This window comes from Panthera onca, chromosome A1, assembly GCF_046562875.1.
Source record: "Panthera onca isolate mPanOnc1 chromosome A1, mPanOnc1 haplotype 2, whole genome shotgun sequence".
NCBI classification, from domain to species: domain Eukaryota; kingdom Metazoa; phylum Chordata; class Mammalia; order Carnivora; family Felidae; genus Panthera; species Panthera onca.
Window position 1 is genome coordinate 183,824,879 of NC_138339.1, and position 24,839 is coordinate 183,849,717.

The following is a 24,839-nucleotide window of genomic DNA, read 5'->3' on the forward strand; positions in this document are numbered from 1 at the left end:
TTAATATTTGTATATATTCCAAAATGATCACTGCAGTAAGTCTAGTTAACTTCCATCACCACACATAGTTACAATTTTTTCCTTGTGATGTGAATTTTTTTTTAAATGTTTATTTATTTTTGAGAGAGACAGAGAGAGAGCACGAGCAGGGGAGGGGCAGAGAGAGAGAGGGAGACAGAGGGCCCCAAGATGACTCTGTGCTGACTGACAGCACAGAGCCTGACGCGGGGCTCGAACTCACGGACCGTGAGATCATGAGCTGAGCCGAAGTCAGACGCGTAACCGACTGAGCCACCCAGGCGCCCCTGTGATGTGAATTTTTAAAGCCTACTCCCTTAACAACTTTCAAATATATAATAGAGTAGTTATAACTATAGTCACCATGCTGTGCATTACATTTCCATGACTTATTTCTTTTATAACTGGAAGTTTACACTTTATCTTAGCCAAAATGCTGCAGTGAACATGGGGATACATATATCCATGTTTGAGTTAGTGTTGCCATTTTCTTCAAATGAATGCCCAGATGTGGGATTGCTGGACCATATGGGAGTTCTATTTTTAATTTTTTGAGGAACCTCCATACTGTTTGCTTTCCATAGTGGTGCACCAATTTACATTCCCACCAACAGTGTAAAAGCCTTGTATACTACCTAGGAACTACAAATTAAATACATTAACTCAATGCATTTAGAATGAATTTTTAAAGTAAAAAAAAAAAACTTCACATTTTGTCTTGTTTTTCTTTTTCTTTTTCAGAAACCATTAACAATGTGGCTTTATTTATTTATTTAAATAAGAGGATCCAACTTTTTTTTTCAGTTTATTTATTTATTTTGAGAGAGAGAGAGCATGAACAGGGGAGGAGAGACAGAGAGAGAGGGAAAGAGACAGGATCCCAAGCCCCATGCTGTCAACGTGGACCCAGTGTAGGCCTGGAACCCACAAACTGTGAGATCATGTCCTGAGCTGAAACCAAGAGTCAGATGCTCAACAGACTGAGCCATCAGGTGCCCCAACAATGTGAATGTGGCTTCTTAAAAAGATTATCTACTGTGGTCTTTATATTAAACTTAAAAAAAAAAAAAAAAAAATATATATATATATATATATATATATATATACCATGTCTTTTTTCAAACCAGAATAATAAGAAGCATATCATTAAAATTTTCTTATTATGGCTATGAAAAACTGAATTAAAAATTGTAAAACCTTATGGAACATCATTCAAGTAATTTTTTTCAGAAATGATAGCATTAAGTTAGCAGAAGAGTAAATTAATGAGTATATTAATTTAGAAATCATTAGCTCATATCTCATTTTAGTTGTATACTAAACAAATCAGAGTATCTGCAACAATTTTAATTATTTTGTTAGATGTGGTCTTAAACTAAACTCCTCTTCTGCCTGTGTTGAAAATAGACTACAGATGATTACATTTCCATAGACTTCAAAACATAAGCTTCTTTTGGTTTGAAATAAGAATGTTAAGGTTGCCAAGTATAAAGTTTATAACTGCTGTTATTTTGGATTATATAGAGTTATGAAAATCCAAATGTTTTACAAAGTTAAAAAGTATTCTTTTTTTTGCTCACTTATAACTCAAAAATCTCTAGTCATTCTGCCAAAACATGCCAAGAAGCCCAGCTCCTTGCCATATGTCTGCATAATCTTATCAAATCACTGCTATTCACGTGCACACTCTCACACACATACAAACAAGGGATGCCAAAAATTAAAAATATATGTATTTTACAGAAGCTTGAATTGAGACCATGACCTCATTTGAACGCAGCATGTGGCCTATTTCTAGGGTTATTTTAAGCCACCATTAACAGAAGTATGTATGTGTATTTTACTTAATACTCCCTGTACTACCTACTATAATTTTAATGTATCCTGATAGTCAAGCATGATTGAAATAATTTAATAATAATTTAGTTTTTAAATTTAATTTACTATGTACAATTTTCTTTGTTTATCAGTTAATAATATAAAACAACATAATAGTGAATGGCATTCCGGAAGCACCAAATAAGCATTAGCCATAATATAATAGTTATTTAATATTTCATAGCATTAACTATTACTAAAACATGTATAAATAGATTCTTAGACAAGGCCCTTAATGTCTTAGGTTCTTAAAATAACTAAATTCTGTTAATAAGTTGTTTATTAGATTTTTTTTTCCTTTGTGAAAAGTAGCAGTGCAGCAATTTGTTCCGAGGTCACGATTGTCCAAAGTTCCATATTTCCTGTTTCTAGATACCCATTGATATCTTCCTATAACATCAGTCATCAGTTCCAGGCCCTGTGAGAAAACAGACACAAGGATTGTATTCTCTCTCGAGACATGGACTAAAGAGAATTTCAAATTGGGTGTTCTAGTGTTTAAAGAATACCTACTTCATGCCAAAAAATAATTAAAAACCATTTCTATATGTCTATGTGTTAGGGAAAAAATGTGAGTGGGAAAAAGCAGGAGGAGTGAGCTCCTCTCCTTGTCTTCAATATCACCACATTTTGTTCCAGGATAAGTAAGTCTCAAATGCTTTAGGGTATGAGGTTCTTTCTAAGCTGATCACAGTTTGCCCCTTTATCCTAGTGTTTTAATGATTTTTCCAATCCAAATCACCTCACATCAAGATGTATGTCCTTTCAGATTGGAATTTGCATTTTGCACCTTTACTTTTTTCTATTTCATATCTCTCTGCTATTTATATTCACACTATCTTTTTTTTAATTAAAAGAAAATTTTAATGTTTATTTATTTTTGAGACAGAGAGAGAGACAGAGCACAAGCAGGGCAGGAGCAGAGATAGGGAGACACAGAATCCAAAGCAGACTCCAGGCTCTGAGCTGTCAGCACAGAGCCTGACGCGGGGCTCGAACTCACAGACCGCGAGATCATGACCTGAGCTGATGTCGGACGCTCAACCAACTGAGCCACTCAGGCGCCCCTATATTCACACTATTTTATAGCTACTTTAGTTTTTCTTATATTCTTAGTCCTAGCTAAAGACTCAGTGTTTATTTAATAAGTAGACAAATGAGAACATTTTCTTGAGAAATACTGAAAACTATGTATAATCCACCCAGTGGGAACGGCCATTCAATCCCACTATAGTGAATTTAGACTACTTTAATGGCACTCAGCCTTAGATGAATGTATAATAACTTGGAAGTATTGAAAGAAATCATGTTGGGAGAACTTGCTCCGAATTATATTAAAATATCTGAAGGTAGAGGGGACTTGGCATTAAGAACTATTAATATCTCCCAGGTGATATTCTAATGGGTAGCCATGGTTGAGAACCACAAGCATAGATGACTTTGTATCTACCTATAAGGTTTCATATCACATGTACTTAATTAGGCCAACGCATCAATGAACATCAGGTGTTGTTGATGTTAGCCTATAATGTGGCTTATATGGATTTACTTCCTGAGCACTTTTCCACTGCACAATAATGTGAGAGATTTTTCATGGAGTCCAGACCTATGATTTATAACTTATATCTTATGATTGGATTTAGCATGGTTTTATGATTTGATTGTGTCATTTTATTTATTTTTAAGTATTACTTATTTCTGAGAAAGAGAGAGAGAGAAAAGGAGTACAAGCAGGGGAGGAGCAGAGAGAGAGAGGGAGACACAGAATCTGAAGCAGGCTCCAGGCTCTCAGCTGTCAGCGCAGAGCCCAAGGTGGGACTTGAACTCATGAACTGCAAGATCATGACCTGAGCTGAAGTTGGACACTTAACTGACTGACCCACCCAGGCACCCCTTGATGGTGTCATTTTAATCCCTTCTACAAAATCTTTTGGAGATGCTTTATTAGACTTCTTTTGAACAAATCACTTTGTGTTTTTCCCTTGACACAGTCTATACCTATTAATAGATTGTTCTAATTCAAGTCAATTTCCTGTTAAAAAACAAAATTCAGGCAAGTAAATTTGAATATCTAATTGGCTTTATTAAAGGATTCATGAAGTGTGCACCATCCCATCTGGCAAGTAGAGGGAAGCTCAGAGTGGTACAAACGGAAGGTTTTTATAGGAAGGAAGGTGGGGCATCCTTTGTTAGTAGAAGAAAAGGATGATTCCTGGCAAGGTTGCTTTTCGTTAAGGGGGAAAATGGGCTCTTACCCAGCAGATGACCTCATCTTCCTTTGGGGGATGGAGAGGGCCCACATGGCAGACTACTCCACTGGCATCAATTGAGACAATTCCTGACTGACCAGTTATAACTACATTTCTGGGGGAGGTTGAAACTTCAGATGGATTGTATATTAAACCTCAGTCTGGGGACTCAGCATAAGTGGTGCCATTTTTGGCTGTTGTTTTCTGTTTAACATTCCTCATTTGGATTGATTAAAAATCAGGTTCCCTGTAATTTTCCCTGGACCTTTGCACATGAAATAAACCTGTTTGTTTTCCATCTGTAAGTCCATTGAGTGTTTGAAGATGGTTATTATATTTATTTTTCCAAACTATACTTTTATACTTCTCTTATGATATGTTACTTGGCTTTTGTATTACTCTGTAACAATTCTATTTAAAGTGTAGTACTGTGCAAATATTTAATACTGTAGATGCATAGTGAACTAGCAAATGTTAAAATAAAATCATATATTTTTGAGACGAACATTTTTTCTTGGTAAACCAAAGTTACCCCTGCTTCCCTTTCTAGCCTGTATTTTTGTTGTAGGGTTTTATACAGATGTTACTTTTATCATGGCTTAATTTTAGTTTGTTTTATTTCATAATTCCCATCAGATATTTTTAAAGTCCAGTTGTTGTAACGGAAAAAGGATTTCTTGAGAAAGCTGGAGGCAGAGATGTTTTTCAGAGGCATTTGGGCAGTAACGATGAGTTCTCCTTCTGGAATGGTATGGCCTTGCTGATACAGAGTTTGTTTGGTTCAAGACCTCCATATGTTTCCTTAAAAGCACCACATTGATTAACAATTTAAGAGTTTCCAAATGTCAGCTGAAGTTCCACATGTAAAAGGTCAGAATCATGAAATAAATTGACTTTTTGGAAACTGGTAAGACCCTACCTGCCCTACCACAGACTCTGGCTACATCTGTTTTGGCATAGTGGAAAATTTATTTTCATTATGATTTTATATCCTTGGATAACCAAATTGGGGATGCAGTCTGTGTAGAGTGTTTATCTGTGTTTGTATAAACATGTATAATTGCATACTTGTCTTTTATTTTGTTTGGGTAGGTAGATATTCCTTTTCTCCTTATTCTGCTTATCTGAAAAGCAACACTTGTCAGGTGTTGATTATTTCTTTTTGCTCTGGCTAATCTGTGTCATCAACAACCAAAATGACTTTATCAAAGACATTAATAACAATGCTGAGCAGAAAAGGGCTGATGATAGGACTTTGTAAAATACCACTGAAGACAGCTCCCAATACCTCTTATCTTCAGTTTGAAAACAATCTGTTATGCAACATTCCTTGGACATATTTTCCAAATAGTTATATTGCCCTCCACCATGTGAAGTCACAAGGAGAAGGCATCAGCTATAAACCAGAAAAAGGGCCCTCACCAAATAATGCAACCATGTTGGTGCCCTGATCTTGGACTTTAGGCCTCCAGAACTATGAGGAATAAATCTCTGTTGCCTGTAAGCCAATAAAAAAGTGTTTAAAATTTGTATCACTAACAATCCTACTGGCTTCATATAACAGAGGTTTATTTCTCACTACTGTTTTGTGTCCTCTACTATAGGTTCTATTCTGTTTCTTATTATTCCAAAACTCAGGCTAAAGGAACAGGGGGTTGCTTAGGGTATACTGGTTTTGTGGCTCTTAAAACTTCTGGTTGAATATGATATGTCATTTCTTCCTACATTTTGTTGGCCAGAGATAACCGTATGGCCCCTTAGCTCTGATACAAAAGGGAGAAGTGGGTATATTCATCTAACAGGGAGAACACGGAAGAGATCGATGAAACCTTATAGATGGACCCTGTAGATATTGGTAAAAAATAGTACAATCTACTACAGAGTTCTTTATGGTCAAGAAAGAACCTTTCTTATGGCTGTATTTCCAGAACCAACAATAGTGCCTAGAACATAATAAGATCTGGATGCTTGTTTGTTTAATGAATGAAAGGATTGATTAATGGCTGCATGAATGATTGAATGATTAATTTTGAGGTACTGAGTACAAATGCCACTAAATACCAAGCTAAGGCATTTAATATTTTAACTGTTAAAAGAATAAGACATCATTAAAAGCCTTGGATCAAAAATATAATTTGAATAATGGATAGCTAGAAATTTCTAGTGAAACTCTGGAGCAAAATACAGCCAGAAGACCATCCACCCAAGAGCCCTCAGAGAGATTGTTAAACATGCAGATACTTAAGCTAGATCTTCTGAATCAGATTCTGCAGAAGGACCTAGAAAATTGCAATTTTTTTGATGGACATATTTCATGATTTTAAAGTACCCTCAAGTTCGAGCATTTCTCACTGATGCATATAAGAAGATCAAAGAACTATTGGAGTTTAGAGAATTTGTGGAGAAGCAGGTTCTGGAGAAGAGGACAAAACCAAAAATCATCAGACAGATGAAGCTGTTGATGAGATACGATTATCTGTTAATCCTGTCTTTAGATGTACTTTTTTCTTCCTCCATCTTTTGTTAATATTTCTATCTTTTTCATCTTAAAAATGACAAGACTATTCTTAGATGAAGTTAGCGATTACTCAGAGAACATTCTTCTGACTTCTGTTTCAAATTCTAACCTAATTGCTGGATTGTCCCCTGGAGGAAGGGGACAGAGGTGATGGTACAATGATGAGGTAGCAGGAAGAGGTAGAATGGGATAAGAGGTATGAGAACTACACCAGAAATTAAAGGATAAAAAAATTACAGGCATTTGGCAGGATGTCTGAGCTGAGTTCTCAAACTTATTTTCAGATGTGCAATAAAGTGTTAATTTTCCTTTCTCAGAAAAATAGAAGCATTTGGGACACATTAAGCAATCAAAAAAATGTTATCTATTTCAAATATATATTTTAGTTTCCTTATGGAATTCAATTATTTTCACATAAATATTCAGTCTTTTAGATTTTAATCTCTTGCCTATCGGTATCTATTTATTAAATATATTATGAATTAATATACAGAATTTTGCATCCTCATAAATTTTTGAATAATGTATTGTTTTAGTATCTTGCTTTTTTAGACACAAATTAATACAAATATTTAATATAAATTATGTAAATTAACAATTATTTTTAAAAATCTAGAGCCATTCCTAATGTAATTTCTAGAATTTCTTCAAACATCCTCTAATTTCATCATCCCTATGATTGTTATTGATAAGATGTTATCCATATTATAGGGTAGTATAATTGTTCAATACTTTCCCACTTTTTTTAAACAGTCTTGTTATAATATATTGATTAAGAAGACAGTGGCATCAGACTGCTTGTGGTTGAATTCTAGTTCTCCAAGTTAACCACAACAAACCTCTGTTTATTCATCTATAAGATAGATATAAAATAAAATATGACCTATGTCAGAGAATTATGACAGCTGGATAACAGAATATGTTCAAAGGCATAATACATGATACAGTAAGCCTTCAGTTAAGATTAACTATTATTATTAGATATTGGTGTAATACTTATAAATTATATGGAAAATATCTACTTACATATTTCATAGTACAAAGTTTAATTTCATTAATATCAATACCTATTCTAATATTACTCTGTTGATGAATCTGACAGTTTTTAGATTTTTGATATGAGTATTTTTATAGTATTATTCTAGAGAGCATGCATGGGGGCTTAACCTTCTGAGTCCTTGTATTTTCACAAAGTTTATTTTGTTTTCTCATTTTTAAAGTTCATTTGGTTTGGATGCAGAATCCTAAATTCCAAATCAGTTTCTCTTCCATCAGTGTTATATTGTTTGAATTACTATGGCTATGTTTAATACCAAGTGTCTGATAAAATAGGCTCTTATGAATTAAGATTATTTTTCAAATTTTCTTAAAACATTTTCTATGTAATCCAGTTTTGGTAATGAGAAAGTCAGCATTACTTATATTCTCATTCCTTTGTAGGCAATTTGTCTTACTTCTAAAAGTTTTCCGTAGTCTCTATTTTTCCTTATAGTTCAAAATTTTTGCCGTGATATGTATCTTGTGGGTCATTTTTCATTCTTACTACTTAGGACTTGACAGGCCTTATACATATACAGACTTATGTATTTCTTCAGCTCTGGGAAATTTTCTTCTAATATTCCAGATTTACTTTAAGGGTCTTTAGTCCTAATATAATTACTGCTGTAGTTATATAAGTATACACATTAAAATTATCTTCAACTTTTATATACTTGATTCTGTATACTTTTTATGACTAACATGTAAAAAAATAATTTTCAAAATTCAGAAAATCTTGATTTTATCCAAGTACAAATGTGTCTGGAATCTAAGAAATTCATTTATGAAAGCACAAGCAGTGTGGTAAAATCGATACAAAGAATATTTTTCAAAAGACTTTATTTTTTGAGTAGTTTAACATTTACAGAAAAATTGAGCAGAAATTGGAGATTGGCCATATATACCACCCACCTTTCCTCTAGTTTCCACTGTTATTAACATCATACATTACTGAGGTACATTTGAAGATTGATGAGCCAATATTGATCCATTATTAACTCAAATCCCTATTTACCATTAGGGTTTATTCTGTGCTGAACATTCTGTTGGTTTTGACAAGTGTATCAGGACATTTATTCACCATTAAAACTTTATACAGAATAGTTTCACTGTTCCAAACACTACTGTGCTCCACCTATTCATCCCTGCCTTTCCCTCCAACCTTTGGCAAATGCTGATTTTTTTTTTTTACTGTGTCCATAGTTTTGTCTTTTCCAGAATGTCATGTAGTTAGAATCCTACAGTATGTAGATATTTCATATTTGGCATCTTTCCCTTAGCGATATGCATTTAAGATCCCTCATGTCTTTTTGTGGCTTGATAGCAATTTGTGTTTCTAGTGCTGAGTCATACTCCATTGTATAGATGTACCACAGTTTACTTATCTAGTCACCTAATGAAAAATATCTTAGTTGCTTCCAAGTTTTGGCAATGATGAATAAAACCACCATGGGCAGGTTTTATGTGGACATAATATTTCACCTCATTTGGGTAAATACTAAAGGGTACAATTGTCATATTACATAATAAGAGTATATTTAGATCTGTAAAAATCTGCCAAAATTGTTTTCTAATAGTTGTACCATTTTACGCTCACCAGAAATGAATGAGCATTCCTGTCACCTCCTATCATTGCCAGCATTTGGTATTATTCTTGTTTTGAATTTTAGCCTCTCTAGTAGGTACGTGGTGATATCTCATTGTTGTCTTAATATGCTATTCCCTAGGGATATATGCTATTTATCTTTTCATGTGCTTATTTGCTATCTATATATTTTCCTTGAGGAGTAGTCTGTTCAGATATTTTTTCCCAGTTTTTATTGGATCATTTATTTTCTTATTTACTTTTTTAAAAAAAATTTTTAGTGTTTCTTATTTTTGAGAGAGAGACAGAGTGTGAGCAGGGGAAGGGCAGAGAGAGAGGCAGACACAGAATCTGAAGCCAGCTCCAGACTCTGAGCTGTCAGCACAGAGCCTGATGCGGGGCTAGAACTCATAAACTGTGAGATCATGACCTGAGCCGAAGTCAGACGCTTAACTGACTGAGTCACCCAGGTGCCCCATATTTTCTTATTTACTTTTAAGGTTTCTTTATATTTCTGGAAACCAGTCTTTTATCCAATAGGTGTTTTGCAAATATTTTCTCCTAGTATGTGGTTGCCCTTTCATTATCTTAATGGGATATTTTACAGATTAGAAGTTTTTAATTTTAATGAAGTTCCAATTTATCATTCTTTTTTCTTTCATGGATTGTGCTTTTGGTATTATATTCACAAAGTCATTGACAAACCCAAGGTCACCTTGATTTTCTCCTATGATATATTATAGGAGTTTTATAATAGTGTTTTAAGTTTATGTCTGTGATATGTTTTGAGTTGATTTTCATGAAAAGTATAAGGTCTATTCTAGACTCATCTTTTTAGGCATGTGGGTGTCTAGTTCCAGCACCATTTATTGAAAAGATGCCCGATCCTTTTGCCATTGAATTGTGTTGCTCTCTTGTCAAAGTACAGTCACAGCTATACTTGTTGCAGAGATGGGAACATTTTAAGAATTGATTATAAGAATTAAGAAATAAATAGTAAAAATCACCAGCTTATATACAAACTTATGTTCAGAATTTTATGTTTACAATATTTATGTTCTAGAAGGAAATATAACCATGACTTTGAGTTATTCTGGTCAGAAGTTATTTGCATCTCAACTAAATAAAAAATCCACAGTTTAGCATGTAACTATAGAGTCTGGGTCAGAATCAGTAGTAAATAGATCTCAAACAAAGCACATCCCATAGGGATCTGAACTCAAATGTCACATCTTCAGGGATGTTTTTCCAGACTATGCTACTTTAAGTAGTCTCTTCCCCAGGAACATTTTGTCAGATGATGTGTTTATTTCCTTCTTTGTATTCCTAGCCCCTGAGACCTTTAGTGGCAAATAGTAAGTGTAAAAGACATAGAATCTCCTATTTTTCTAGCTCCGTTACATTTCAGTTGACTTTGTGATTTGTGACTAGAAGTAACAAATCACTTCCATGCATAGTCTTAGGAAAGCCCATGTGAGACCTTCCACTTATACCATATCCCACTGGGAAATGCAAGAAGACCTTATTCAGAGGTGGAGGAGGAATGATAAGATCTGAGCAGCCTAGATGACTGATTAGCCACGTGGATGGCCAGAAACAGTGTCATCTAAACAGATATCTGAGCCTACAAGCAGATGGAGGGCAGCAAGAAATAAACCTTTGTGTGTACAGAATTTGGTGTTGCTTGTTAGCTCAATAAAACCTAAGTTGTCCTAATTAATACAAGTATGTGCATCGATATACTGTATATATGTATTTTAGATGAATGGTAAAGGAAAATGAAGAAATGTGTGTTTACTACAATGAGAACAGTCATAAAGGCAGAAAAATAATTTCATTGTAGAAAACAAGTGAATTTATTGGGTCATGTCAACATTCCAGAGAATTATGGGAGATCTCAGTCTAATTGTGTACATGTGCTTCATATGTCTGTGTGACCCATGTACTGAGTATTCTCTTAATTAACTAAAGTAAAATCCAAATTGAAATGAGTAATGTGACTGTCTCTGAGTTACTCTAAAATTTCCAGGCAGAAGAGCCTACAGAGAAATCATGAGAGTAAGAAGCAAACATCATAGATCTATCCAAGAGCCAATAAGATCAATCCTCACTTTCTATTTTTATGGTTAATCTTCTCAAGTTCAAATTTTGGTCTTCATTTGTGTCTTTGCTTATTTAATTTTGTTCTCTATTTTTGTTATTTTCTGTTCTCCATTGTCCTTTAGAACACTGAGAATTCACAAACTGCATTTGTCTCATGTCTTACTGGCTGGTTTTCTAACAGGTTCTGCCAACAGGATTCATTGCTGATAGATCAGAAGGGAGGAGAGAAAGAGGAGCTTCCTGATTCTAGCACAGCAGTTACAGTGGTCCCCTGTTTTCACTTCCCATGGTTTCTGTTACCTGTGGTCAGCTGGGATCTGGAAGCAGATGATCCTCCTTCTGATGTATCCTCAGGAGGTCAGCAGTAGCCTAATGCTATGTCACAATGCCTACATCACCTATCTCACTTCATCTTATCACAAGGCATTTAATCATTTCACATCATCATAACAAGAAGGGTGAGTACAGGACAATAAGATATTTTAAGAGATAAAGAGATCACATGTATATAACTTTTATTACGGTATACTGTTATAATTGTTCTATTTTTATTATTGTTGTTAGTCTCTTCCTATGCTTAATTCATAGATTAAACTTTATCATAGGTATGTATGTATAGGAAAAAACATAGTACATATAGGGTTTGGTACTGTCCATGGTTTCAGGTATCCACTGAAGGTTCTTGGGATGTATCCTTCATGGATAAGGTGGGGGTGACTACTGTATTGGCATTTGCTAGCATTACTTAGAGCAGTGGTAGCAGTGAGATATTGTACTTGAACACATTTTGATTGTGTCAATGCCACTCATCTTATTAGTGTGTCCAGAACTACTACGATAGCCTCTTCTAGTGTTCAGTAGCTGATGTAGGCTGGTGCCCTCCAGTTGAGAGACATTACTAACAACTTCTATTTCTTAGTATTATCTCTTCCAATTTATTCCTTCAGCCCCTGTCATCTTTCTTTTTTTTTTTTTTAAATAATTTCTTTTTTTTAATGTTTTTATTTATTTTTTGAGACAGAGAGAGACAGAGCATGAGTGGGGAAGGGGCAGAGAGAGAGAGGGAGACACAGAATCCAAAGCAGGCTCCAGGCTCTGAGCTATCAGCACAGAGCCCGACGTGGGGCTCGAACTCACAGACTGTGAGATAGTGACCTGAGCTGAAGTCGGACGCTTAACTGACTGAACCATCCAGGCGCCCCCTGTCATCTTTCTTTTGATCATTCAGTCCTCCACCACCTGTATAACCATTTAGCCACTTTGAACAACATGGATTAATTTCTGTTTCCCTGAGTTCATAGTGACAATATACTTGATGTATTACAGGAAGGCAATGATGAGTGAATTAGCAATTTGCATAAAACTAATGAATGAATGTGATATAATGTATAGAAAATGGACATATTTTTATATTTTATATGCAGATTCCTTTAATAATCTGAAGTCTCTTGAGCAATCATTGAAAATTAAAGTCAGCAATCACAGGCATGAAGATTGAAGCGGTTGTCTAAAGTTTTATGCCCTGAAATTCATGTACTTTACTCTGTTGGATATATCTTGGCATTTTTTTTACACACTATTCTAATAAGCTCTTTCATTTTTTTTGTTCAGCCCAGAGCAAACTACTTTAGAACAACAATTTTATATGGGGGTGTTAGAATGACTCCTAAAAGCATAGTGATCAAAACCAAGATTAATACCTGACAGCTTAACCATAGAGGAAAAGAAATACTCAAAAAATAAAACATAGAAACTGTTCAAATGTTATCATACAGAATAAAATGTATGGACACATTCATTTACAGTTTTCAAAATGTTCCCAAATGTCTAAAATAATAAATTTTCCTATGATATTTAGCCATTAATAAGTTATTTTAGCTTTTAAATTTTAAAATACCAGGAGCATACAACTGAGTAAGTAAAATTACACAACAAATATAACATGTTTTAATTAGGTAGGACAAGTGCAAAGGGCTTTGATACCTAAATAAGAAATTCCTTATATGCATAAAGTTCATGAGAAGTTTCAATTTATGTTGATCTACCCAGCATAATTTTTAATGGTGCCTTCTTTTACACTTATAATTATTGTGGTTTGTGCAATAAGGCATGGTTATCCTTTCTACTGGGAATATACTTGTCATTATTGTAAATTATGTATTTGGTTAATATCCAAAGCTAACAGAATTTCTGACACAGTGGTAGTAGCGAAGATTCTTGGTTGTCCTGAATATCCATACTCCCATTTTTCCAAAATTACACATTCCAATTCAGAATACACATGATTTTTTTTCTTTTCCTCTCCCCCACCCCCCAAGGACTCCAGTGTGACTGTGTGGATAAGTTCAGATCAGATGGAATATGGATAGAAATGTAATCTGGAAGCTTCCAGAAATTTTCCTTAAGAGAGCTGTCAGATACATTTTGACCTTTTCATCTCCTCCCTCCTGTCAGTTCTTGGGATGCATACATTCTGTTTTGGAACATGAGATTGGGTGGGGGGTGGCAAACCCATTCAGAACATGACAAAGTTCTGAACAGGATAGTCCTTGGTTCCCTTGGAAGTTCATAGACTAAGCACAATAACTGCTTTGGGACCACTTACATCTAGAGTGTGTTTATACAAGATAGAAATAAACATATAAGGCACTTATTGGCAGCCAAATGTAGTCTTTACTGAGCTAGTAGATCTTTAATAAATGTCCAAAGGGTGAATCAATTACTGAATCAAGATCAAGCTAACATTCAATCAAACTTAGAGGCAATCTTTTATTTAAAATGATTTTAGCTTCAAGGTGCAGAAAGTCCAATTCAAATTGCTTCTAACAATATTAATATATATTTAATCACATCAGAGAAATCCTACAGTGAGCATAGGATTCAGGGTCTGATGATTTAATGGCATATAGTAACACAATTTATGCATACCCTTTCCATGGTCCCACTCAGTCATTCTTTGACAGTCATGGTAGATTTAGAATGATTGCTGGAAGCAATAGCAATTTTATTCAGCAGCAAAGGGATGGATGTTGCCGAGATTTTATAAGTGGAAAACTTTTCTGGGAAGTCAGTGGTAAACTCTTGTTGGCTTCTATTGTATTTATTCCTTTCACCGTGAGAATACTGTATGTTGATTGATCTAGGCTGGGGTTTCTGGTGCAACAATGGCAAGAGGATGAGATACTTATTAGAGTCTTAGATTATTGGTAACCCATCCAACACATATATTAAAGCGGGGGGTGGGGGTGGTATAGGTGGATAGTTGGGAAAGGAATGATAGTCTCTGGAATTCAATGACAATATCTTCTATTGTCTAGCACTTTTGCCACCTGACACCAATATTTCCTTTTCATCTATACTTTCAACTGAATTTCCTGTCTAGGATCTCAATGTACTATACATCCCTCTTCATCAGATACAGATATCTTTCTTCATGACCAGGTATGTACATATAGCATATCCATCCCCAATGTGTGTATATAAATATAGGGAAAAAATTGAAAAATACTAGAGTGAAGAATCTCATTTGTAAAACTTTGAATAGAAAAGACCATCAACTTTTCATTTGTTCACATAGCACATCATATTGGGAAAAAAAAGTAAGAACTCTTTGAGCCGGTTGTAGAGTCCTCATGTGTACTGTTTCCCATGACTTCACCTGAGACTGATGCATATTACAGTTTTATATTAAATTTTTAGCCTTAAATTTTAAGTTATACTAAAAACTGTCATCTGCCAATAAACTAAAAGAAAGTCTAGGTAAAAACAGCAAAGTATTATACTACTGAATTACTTTAGCATTATTATTGATACCACAGTACTAATAAGGAAAACAAAAAATCTTAAAAAAATTGTCTAAAATACTTAGCTAAAAGAACATTATTTTATCTGTGTAAATTGTTACCTTTGCAAGTTAGAAAATGATCTCATTTTGTTATGCAATTACAGAGGAGTTATGTTTAATGACAGTGAATATAGAAAAATATATTTGGGCAGTTTGCTTATATATTTTTCCTTAGATTTGTTTTACAAGTAATCATTGATGCATTGTCTAAATTATTAGGAATTGAAATTTAGGAGCTCATCACCATCCATTTAACATTTTTGTAGAAAGGAGTATTCAAGAAAGTGAAAATAGATTTTTCTTTAAAGATTTTTTTTTAAATAAATTTCACTTCAAGACTACTTTCCTCTAAATATTCCCAGGGATACAATGATCATTAGTACAGAGATTTCAAATCATTTGAACTACAAAGTTATACCTGGCAAGTTGGTCTTATTTTCACCTTTTTATTTCTTTCTTTTGAGTATTTGGCAGGACTAATCATGTTGATTGATGTGTGGTAAAAAGGACTGCTGGGAAAACTGCTTCCAAGCAATGTGCCACTGATGAAAATGGTGCAATTTAAGATTTTTAAATAAAGGTGGAATAATTTCAGTATTAGGAAGTGCATGGATTTCAGTGGGAATTGGAATAAGACTTCTCTTTGGACTGATATCAGTTAATAGCTATGCTAAATTGCAAATGCCATTAGCATTTGCTGTCAAAAGAAAAATTGAGACTTAAAAATACCTAGAAAAGTTTTCTTTACAGTTTATTGTTATGTGATAAACCAATCTGGGCAAATTATATAAGTGTTTATCAGTGGTTACCAGGTGAATTGTACATTTCCCTTACTTTGATATATGGATGTCACTCTTTTCAATTTTATTGGTTAAATTATAATATGATAAGGACAGATAATAAGGCATATTTTTCAATCACATATTTCCTATTTAAAATTATTCCTAGTTATTATTAAAAATGTTATAATAAAATGTACCTCTTAAAATACAAGAGGTTTGAAAAAGGGGGTAAAGAAAATACTGCTAAAATCATGAGGACTTCAGTGTCCTGTCAGAGAATACCATCTGAATTCCACAGGGAACATGCACCAAATCCATGAGGAGAGGAGCATATCTGGTTTGTCCATGTCAGGATCACCAGTAGCTAGCACTGTGCCCAGAATAAAATAGATGCTCAATACATGCATTGATTAAATGAATGGATAAAATGTCACAAGACCTTGTCTTTTCCAAAGAAGGGTGTCAGGAGACAAACATCAAACAGGTTTGTGAGATTGATTTGATCTAAGTCCTACTTAACCCTAAGACTGTACTTGGTGGTACATGCAAAGGAAAAGAAACATAGGTACTTTTGCTTCTCGTGCAGAGAAATGAATTATTTCTTTTTCCCACTAAGAAAGTTTGTTCCCACTAAGAAAGTTTGTGTTTTTATAAATGCATTGACTTTATATTCTATAATTAGTTTGTATTTGTATATAAATGAATAGGTAAGGAGGTATGTGCCTTCTGTGCTAAAATATCTATCAATAGACAGACAATCCCAATAAGGAAAATTCCCTTACCTATAGTATCAGTACACCACAATACTTTATTGCTTAGAAATTTCAGACTTTTCCATGAAGCTGTTTTGTGTTCTATGAATAATCAGATACAGTTCTTGCATATGTCAAACAAACAGCACTGTGCTCACAACAGTGAAGATCAACCAAAACAAAAAACAGTATTGTAGGAAATCTGGGAAATTATAGCACAGTTTAGTGTTGCTCGAACTGGGAAAGGAAAAGGGAAAAAAGTCCCATTGGGAGGAAATTTACTACCTTAAAAGATTTTTCTAGGATTTCAGAAATTCTCTAAAAAATATATTTATTTATTTTTGTTTTGTAATTCTTAATCCTAAGAATACCCTTTAATTCTGTAGGACTGTAGTGGAAAAACAAATATCTACACATTTATGGAAACAATTAAAAAGTAAGTGAATACAAAAAGAAGGGCAAAGGGACTAATGAGCCTGATTTAAAGGAGCTTTCCCTGTTGCCCCGCGTCACCCAAACACCCGCACATGTTTTCACTGACATTTAAAGGCATGCATAAGATGTTGTCTCCATTCACACTACTGACATATGTGTTATTTAGAAACTGCTTTTTTACAAATGTATTTGAGGAGTGTGGCAGTTTTTCAGCACAGATACACTTAATCTCCATACTTATACATAATAACTGTAAACAGAGATGAATAGTAGTAAGTAGTGGTACAGAAGAAAGTGCTGGGTTATAAGGGAAATCAAAATGCTTCACTACATGATACAACCCTACATTACTATCTCAGTATTTGCCGTTAAAACCATGGAACTTATAATATAGATGACATTAACAGAAAAATGCCAATAAGTCTGGTTACTTTGGATACTATTTGAAGCCGTAGAGGAATGATGAGTTACTATGGCTTTGAAAATAAATAAATATAAGGAAATTACCAAAAAAAAAAAAAAATAGTAGTATTAGAGATGAATGTCAGTAGAACATAAAACTCTACTAAGAAATACCTTTCTGTATCACTTAATATTCCCAGGATCTATACTACCAAATAGCTAATAGAAAATACATCGATAAGTCTGTATAAAAGTGATAAAGGAGATATTATTTTTTATTTCAAGTGGTTGTGTTTTCTGTGTGATTGCTGTAGGATTAGGCATTCTGTGAGAGGCATCAAGAAATGCATATATATGTAAATGTACATATTTTTAAAAATCGTGTCTATAAATATATATCAATATGTATATATACGTATACATAAAGAATGAAGAATGATCAACATCATTAATAACAATCTGTTAATTTTGAGTCCCAGATAAACTTCATAAAAACAGAACTATATAAAGACACTAATATTGTGATAATTTCATCATTCATCAAATTTAAATATTTTTTAAAAATTATTTTGCTATAGTAAAAATTCCTGGATTTCAGATTTATTTTCCAGATTTATTTTCCTAAAAATGATATGATGATTAAATTATTGAACTTTTATATGCTATGTGATTTTCACTTGAAAATCACATTTCTTGAGAGAGATTTATAATGATAATAATAATAATAGGAGCCAGAATCTTCAAATTAATAGCAAATACTTAACAAAAAAATATGGCTAAAATGCTAAAGCTTTAGGTAAGTCAAGTTATCTCTATGCAAATATATATTTTATTTGCCATAAAATTACAAATATGACTGCTCTATGTCTTTGTAATAACATATACACAAATATCACCAAATGGTCTAATACATAGATACTTTACAATATGTAAGACTGTCAACCCTAAAACTAAAATGGCCAGTTATTTTGCTAGCAAAATGAGTTTATTTGAGACAAGCAAACTATGGCAAACAGTCAAGTTCGAAGAGGCCAAGAGAAGGTCAGCTTTAGTAGCTTTTAGGAGGAAATTGGGAAGGGTTATTTTTAACAGAAGTTCACTGGAGAACAGCAATAATGAAGTTGTGGCGGTTTCTCATTGGCTACAAGTGGTAGATAGTGTGTTGTTGCTGGGGCACGTAGAGATCTGCCTTACTTTTTTCAAAGGTGGGAAATAAAATTCCTATGTGAAACTCTTCAGTGTAAAAATTACATTCTTCCCGCTGATTAGGCAGACTGCAAGTACTGGTACGTGTGAGAGCGCCCCCTTCAGGAATTCCCCCACTTCATTTTATTTATTTATTTATTTGTAATCTTTATTTATTTTTGAGAGAGAGACAAAGTGTGAGCAGGGAAGGAGCAGAGAGAGAGGGAGACACAGAATCCGAAGCAAGCTCCAGGCCCTGAGCTAGCCGCTCAGAGTCTGACGCGGGGCTCGAACTCACGGACCACGAGATCGTGACCTGAGCCGCAGTCGGACGCTCAACCGACTGAGCCACCCGGGCACGCTCGCGACTCCATTTTATTTTTTAATTTTTTTTTTTAACGTTTATTTTTGAGACAGAGAGAGACAGAGCATGAACGTGGGAGGGGCAGAGAGAGAGGGAGACACAGAATCCGAAACAAGTTCCAGGCCATCAGCCCAGAGCCCGACACGGGGCTCGAACTCACTGACCGCGAGATCGTGACCTGAGTTGAAGTCGGAGGCTTAACCGACTGAGCCACCCAGGTGCCCCATCGCCACTCCATTTTAAATGAGATTTCCTTTACTCCATGCTCAAAACTCTCATACCATAAAGTTCTTATTATTAACTAAATTTCAGGCTGAACTCATCATCTAAAGGCAGTGTCTTCACCTCTCCTCTTTAAAACAAGTTACCTCTTAAATTTAAGCTTTGTTTCGAGTGTAATTGTGAGTGAATAAATTAATCATGTGCTATAACATAAAAAGAGAGAGGACAATAGGACTCAGGGGAGAGGTGAATGCAAATGAACTGAAGAATTTAATGCTCAGCTTCAGTGCAATATTATGATTTTCACTTCAGCAGATGAGAAATAGCGGGGGTGTGCAATCTGAAAATCATCAGTACAGTTAGCTCTTCCCTGTTCCCACACTAAAAATCCATCAACAATCTGAATACCAGACTATAACTCCACAATCCAAAAGCCTTTAATGTTGCAAACTCATCTGTGCTACTGCTCTATGTACAGCATACCAAATGTAACTATTTAATTATTTAGCACCTATGTAAATTTGTGTGCGTGTGTGAACTTGTATCTTGCAAACACCTGCTTCTATCATGCATAATGTAAACACAGTCCCAAATGAGAGGGGCTGTGTAAAGGATTCTTCTCCAATCTACTTCATCCTGCTATTTTGGAGTGTTGCTACTGTGTCTAAAAATTAGAGAGACTATAAAATACATGTAATCATTTTTATATTTTTTTATTGCCTAAAGCAAATAGGTCACAGAGTAATTTAGATGGCAGTTAAGTTTTATTATTTTGACAGTATCCAGAGAGATAGCAGTGAAATGGAAGCTACTTTCACCAATGTGTAGCATGTCAGGAATATTTTGTGTTGGCTTAATATATAAAGGGATTTTGTAACTTGGTAGTGATAGTGGAGGACCATCTAGAACTTATAACATCTTCAATACTGGGTCTTGAGTCTTGAGGTAATTAAGTCAGAGCCAGCAGAATCAAATGTGTCATAGGTTTATTTTCCCTACTACTGCAGAACATTAATTTGGTGGATGGTAAATTATTATTTTTTTTACATTCTTGAGTAGTCTATGGAATATGCACCCCACAGCCTAGACCTCTGTGTCCAATTCCCACAGAAGACAGTGGGGAAAATAATCTCCACAACACATAGCTTCTTCATATTTATAATCCCTAAGGAAAAGAGACTTTGGACTTAATTAAGGCATGTAAATAAATTCATTTTTATAGTGCGATAAAAGTCAATCACAAGGACTTTGATGATTTGGACAACAAAGACTTCATTACTTGCCTGTAGCAAAGCAACTTAGAGTGCTATTCTTCCTGGAAGTGTATCTCTCAAGTTCCTGGTTGGAAGTTCTTGTTCGATCTGATCTTAAATTAAAAGATTTTGTGGAATTTCTTTTCTTGATTTATGATGTTATGAAATGTAGAGAGGGTGGTCTGTGGCACCAAATAGGCCTTGTTCAAAAGCTCATTTCCAGTAAGCATTAGGTGAGTGAACTTGAAAGAGTTATTCAAACCCTAAAGGTTTCAGTTACTTTGTGGTTTGCAATAACAGTTGTTTTCAAATTTAGATAAGGAGTATAAATTGCACATCAAGCACAGTGCACATATCAGATACTGTAGGAATATCATGGCACTCTTTGATAAGACTCTTAGTAAGACTTCCATTTTTAAAATAAAATATATTGCAAGCCATTAAATCATAAACAATTATGTCTGCAAAATTATGTTTCCCAGTCTGCCCTTAAAACCAGTGATCCTTGTTTTTGTTTTTTTTTTAATTTTTTTAACGTTTATTTATTTTTGAGACAGAGAGAGACAGAGCATGAACGGGGTAGGGGCAGAGAGAGAGGGAGACACAGAATCGGAAGCAGGCTCCAGGCTCTGAGCCATCAGCCCAGAGCCCGACGCGGGGCTCGAACTCACGGACCGTGAGATTGTGACCTGAGTGGAAGTCGGATGCTTAACCGACTGAGCCACCCAGGCGCCCCCAGTGATCCTTGTTTCTAATAACACTTACTAACATTAATGTTGTAGTGATGTGTTCTAACAGTAATACTTCTTAACAAATAGTAATGAACAACTGACAACAAAAACCTAGTCCAAATATTTTATAGAAAAAAATTAACATTTATTGTTCACTGTTGGTAATATATACTTTATATATGTTATGTTAAAAGCAGATATTGTTTTCAATATTTTTCAGATAGTCACTGAGGCTTAAGAAGTTTAAACAGCTTGCCCAAGTTTATAAAGCCTGGAATTTAGGCTCAGGTTTTTTGCGTCTAACTTCCATCTACCATGCAACACAGAATTTCTGTAGTTGTTCAGGGGGAGGATCATGAACTAGAATGCCCCACAGATCCCTTTACCATCTTGTTCTTGTGATTCTGATCATAAGAGATTTCTAAATACAGTGGGAAAAAATTCCAAAATGTATGGTTATTAACTATGTCATGAAAAGCATTTTCAATTCTATCCAAAGTATGATTCATGGACTATTTTCACAAATAGAAAAAAAATTGCAAATTGAAGATAGCCATAAATCAAGATTAGTCTTAGTTTCACAAAGAGTAGAAAGACAGCATATTGTATGTGGGCTGAGAGGTGAGAAAAGTATAGAAGAGGAAAAAAAAATTAAGGTGCTCCACCTAGATCAGGTGTAAAGTTTGAAGTTGCAAACTTATTTCATATGTAAGAAAGGAGACACATTCACAGCTCTCCCTTACATATTAGATATTAAGTTACAAGCATCACATTATTGTCACAGCCTTCAAATTCGTTAGCGATAATTCTCCCATATTAATCTCCATATTTTCTTCTTTCCCCAGGGCTAATTAATCTTCCTCTTCAAGCTCTGGTTTTCATCTTATCCCACAAAACCTCTCAATTTATTTCTATTCTCTTATCCCTGTTCAATATTTTTTTAAAAATAAAAGTATATTCTATTTCTTCTTTTTTTCCACCTTTGGGTAAAGGCCTATATCTGGCCTTCAAGGCCTTGTAAATGGCCTCTTCTTTTTTCTTCAGTACACTTTTGACAGTACTTACCCTACACTTCCACCCTGCTTTTTACCCATGTGTTCTCAGAATAAGCCACATTCTCCATGCTTTTGAACATGCTCTTCTCAGTGAACAAAATCTCTCTTCCATACCTACCTCATTTAGATATCTAACAACTCACTTTTAGGTCTCAGGTCTTATGCAATTCGCTCTGGAAGAACTTATCTGTTTTATCTAGGTTGGATCCATAGTCCTTGTGTATTTCCACATTTATAACATCTATGACACCTAAATTATTTGTTCATTATCAGTCTTTGCCATGAAGGGCAATATCTTTTTTATTCACCAGGGAGTTCCTAGGATCTAGCATAATGCCTGGCATAGAATAGATATCCAGTTCAATTTAATTTAATTTTTCTGTCATGAAAATTCTACATACATTGATGCGGGTACTAAAGTTAAGTTTTAAACAATGTAACATATTCAATGTAATATGTGAACAGAAAGAATAATATATGGTCCATGCTGTCAATTTAGTTTATAACCTGGTTCACTTATTTTTATTTCTACATAGTTGAAACAAATTATATTTTGATAGAAGTCAAGTGGTGGTAATTAAGGGTACAGTCTCTCACTTACTTTTGCGTACAGACCCCAAAATGTGAAACCCAGGGAGCTTTGAATTATCTTTTTTTGTTGTTGAAGGGAAATTCAGATGCAGATAGTTTGCACAGAGAGAAAAGTTATAAGGTCGGTCACATACAAATTTTAAGATAAATATTTGTTATGACAAATGGCAAGATAATGAGTCTCTGCTAAAAGCAAAACAAGATGATCCCTCTTTATTAAAGGCTCTCCATTGAACTGGTACATATAATTAAGACAGGAGAAGTTTTTATTAAATCCTCTCTGAATTTGCTTGATTATATTCTGCTTTTAAGCAATCTGCAATCTATTCAGAATCTTTTTAGAGATCCTGAATTTGATTGTTTTAATTATAGCTCTGAGCTTCACATAAAAGCTCAGTTTCCTTTTCTGTAATGGTAGGGAATCTAATAGGACACACACACATACACATGATAAATTTCATGAGTGGTTATGCCTGTCAAGCAAAAATTGATCTTCCCTTCCATTTTTTCTTAAAATACATCCATCAGAATATCAGATTCAAAATCAGAAATTCTGGCCCTGCTTGTTCTTAACCATGAAATTTTAAGTAATTTCATCAAAAACTTTGGTCTCCTTTCCAGTCCATAAAAAGCATATGTGATATTTCCAGATCACTTTCTTGGTGAATTTGAGGATAAAGTTAAACAAGTGACTGTCAAAAAGTTTGAATAATATGAATAGTGTCATATAAATTTAAAACAATAATTTAACTTAGTCGTCTCTTTTTTCTACACTAGCCTACTAACAACAGTGTTGTAGACCTTTATAAATAAGAGATTCTGTAAGGACCTGTGCCTAGTTATTTACATATAGACATCATTTTTCTAGACAGAATTTTTACAGTGAATTTAATTCTCTACTCAAGGACTCATTTTAATTTACTGTTGTAAGTTTAAATCCAATATCCACACAAAATACAGAATCACTCTTTTATGTACCAATCTACACCTATAGCTCTCAAACTATACCATGGAGCAACTCACCTTCAGAGCTTGCTAACACTACTGAGTCCCACCTCCAGAATTTCTAATGAAGTTGATTTTTTTTTTCATGCAAGTTCCTAGGTGACATCTATTCAGCTACTCCAGTGGTAGCATGTTGAAAACCAGTGTTTTCAGATTTTAACATTCTTAGCAACTGCCTGGCTTTATTCCCTCAAACAGTTATTTCATTGCCCTGAGGTATTCCTCTACACTGTTATTCTTAAAAAAGAAACAGGAGTTGAGATTAACTGCTTTAGAAGGAGCGTTTCTCAATCCCCTTGCCAAGACCATACTCGATTAAATCTGAATTGAAAGGCAGGAAGCCTGGGATTGCATATTTGTTTTGTCGTCTAAACAAATATTCAACACAATGTTATCATTCAATTAGAAAAATCTATTTGAATAACTAATAAACACTGTTTTCTGGGTCATCCCAACCTAGCAATGAGCTGTTACAAACAGATGTCTATGGATTGGGGTACAGTGATCAGAGGTGGAGGTTGCCCTCCTTCCCGCCCTTAATTCAAGCATGAGATTCATGAAAAATTCACCTATTGTGAGTGTTCTGATGCAGATACAGTAGCTAGTGCACCAAGACTGTAGCACTGTTGACCAATCAAGCACAAGAAATAACTTCCCCAGCTTCCATTTCTTTATGATAGAAGTAAAACTCAAGAATTTGTTACCATCCAAAAAAGGTGATTACAAGGGTTTTGGGGCAAAAGAACCCTTAATACTCACTTTTTTCCAGTTTGAGATTTTGGAATGTCTATACCTTTCTTATACATGCTTACCCTCATAATAAAGCTTT

General features: G+C 34.5%; 2 long non-coding RNA genes across 4 annotated transcripts in view; one reads left to right on the forward strand and one right to left on the reverse strand.

Moving 5' to 3' along the window:
• Positions 1–2,158: 2,158 nt before the first annotated feature.
• The window catches only part of LOC132681942 (uncharacterized), a 167,652-nt gene continuing 144,971 nt past the window's right edge, over positions 2,159–24,839 (reverse strand). Inside the window, exon 4 of the long non-coding RNA XR_009611336.1 lies at positions 2,159–2,314. This is a non-coding gene — a long non-coding RNA (uncharacterized LOC132681942). The remainder of the gene's footprint in view (positions 2,315–24,839) is intronic.
• LOC132681943 (uncharacterized) overlaps positions 14,712–24,839 on the forward strand; it is a 64,643-nt gene continuing 54,515 nt past the window's right edge. For all 3 annotated transcript variants that reach the window (XR_009611338.2, XR_009611337.2, XR_009611339.2), the window contains exon 1: positions 14,712–14,830. This is a non-coding gene — a long non-coding RNA (uncharacterized LOC132681943). The remainder of the gene's footprint in view (positions 14,831–24,839) is intronic.